Source organism: Octopus bimaculoides, chromosome 6 (genome assembly GCF_001194135.2).
Source record: "Octopus bimaculoides isolate UCB-OBI-ISO-001 chromosome 6, ASM119413v2, whole genome shotgun sequence".
NCBI lineage: Eukaryota > Metazoa > Mollusca > Cephalopoda > Octopoda > Octopodidae > Octopus > Octopus bimaculoides.
Genome location: NC_068986.1, coordinates 86,126,718 through 86,127,926, shown reverse-complemented (window position 1 = coordinate 86,127,926; position 1,209 = coordinate 86,126,718). Strand labels below are relative to the sequence as shown.

The 1,209-nt window shown below is 41.7% G+C and overlaps 1 long non-coding RNA gene across 1 annotated transcript in view; it reads left to right on the top strand.

Moving 5' to 3' along the window:
- LOC106870774 (uncharacterized) overlaps nucleotides 1-1,209 on the top strand; it is a 7,006-nt gene that overhangs the window by 4,329 nt on the left and 1,468 nt on the right. The window contains exon 2 of the long non-coding RNA XR_001409569.1: nucleotides 994-1,074. This is a non-coding gene — a long non-coding RNA (uncharacterized LOC106870774). The remainder of the gene's footprint in view (nucleotides 1-993; nucleotides 1,075-1,209) is intronic.

Here is a 1,209-nt window from a genome sequence, read left to right as displayed (position 1 = left end):
AGAGAGAGAGAGAGAGAGTGAGAGTGAGAGAGAGAGAGAGTCTGAGAGAGAGAGAGTCTGAGAGAGAGAGAGAGAGAGAGAGAGAGAGAGAGACAGCCGTATGCAATATATTACCCTTAGAAAAAACTATAATTGTCAGCAAATATGACTAGCCTTTTATACCAACTAAATTGCCAGAAATAAGAGCTAAAATGCACTAATGGTGTAGTTAAAGTACATAATTGTAAAGTACATAATTTAGTACATATTGAAGGACATAGTACATATTAAAGCACATAATTGTATACATATATGCTGAGAAGGACTGTAATCGCCCCAAAACACCAGTGTATGTGTGTGTATCACTTTACGTGTTTCGTCTGCGACATCGTCAATAGGGATTTAGTCTAAAAAATTGACCCCAATACTCAGTTTTCCAAAAGTAAATTACAGAAACGTAAACAAAGCAACACCTGTTGAGAGGAGATGGATGCAAACACAAGAGCGCGCACACACACACACACACATGCACACACACACACACACATGCACACACACACACACGCACACACACACACACACGCACACACACACACACACACACACGGACGCACGCACGTACATGTATACGATAAACTGTCAGACGACTTACGTTAACGAAATTGTTTCACAAAAGAGAGTAGCTCAAGACGATACGTATGTAAGTATCGATGGATGGATGGATGGATGGATGGATGGATCCTCGGGTGTGTTTGTCAGTTTTGCTTCGCGGCCACACGGATCGAGGTTGGTTCTGCTTCATGGAACCTTGGGGAAATGTTTAGCTTTGCGTGTGCATTTGCTGGACGGAAACTGAAAGAAGCCCCTCAAACATGTGTAGACATGCATACATAAAGAAATGCATACTGGTAATAGAAACGGTGCCCCGGTGCTTTACTCAACATCGATTTATACACTTTGTACAGTTTCTCCTCTCTCTATATATATATATAATGTACCTTTGCTTTATTTCAGTTATTAGACTGCGGCCATGCTAGGGCATGAAGGATGTTAGGTCAACGAATCGATCCCAGTACCATTTAACTTTAATGCACGGTACGTATTCTATCATACCCTTTTACCGAACCGCTATGTTACGGAAACAGAAACACACCAACACCAGTTGTCAAGCAGTGGCGTGGGACAAACACAGATACAAAGTCACACACACACACACTTACAAACACACAT